This window comes from Buceros rhinoceros, unplaced genomic scaffold (genome assembly GCF_000710305.1).
Source record: "Buceros rhinoceros silvestris isolate BGI_N320 unplaced genomic scaffold, ASM71030v1 scaffold12435, whole genome shotgun sequence".
NCBI lineage: Eukaryota > Metazoa > Chordata > Aves > Bucerotiformes > Bucerotidae > Buceros > Buceros rhinoceros.
The window spans coordinates 1-348 of NW_010411257.1; positions in this window are offsets into that span (position 1 = coordinate 1).

A 348-nucleotide genomic window follows, 5' to 3' on the forward strand; every position below is an offset into this window, starting at 1 on the left:
TGCTCTGCCACCCCCCCCCACCGCGGGGGGCTCTGCACCGCACCCGCCTGCATCCTTCACAGCCTCCTTTGGTAGGGGTCGTTTTCACTTTGGAAAGCGTCGTTTTTATGAGTTACCCGAGTCCTGCAAGGAGATGATGGATGGATGGATGGATGGATGGATGGATGGATGGATGGATGGATGGCTTGTATACGTTTTGGAGAGGGTAGGGAGTAATCTTTACTAGAGACCAGGACGTTTTTCCTTCTGAGGAGAACGCCTGTCGCTTGTGGATATGGCAGCGGGGGAGTGCAGGGCATCCTCAGACATGGAGGGGCTCCCAGCCGCCTAGAAGCTCTGTTCCCTACC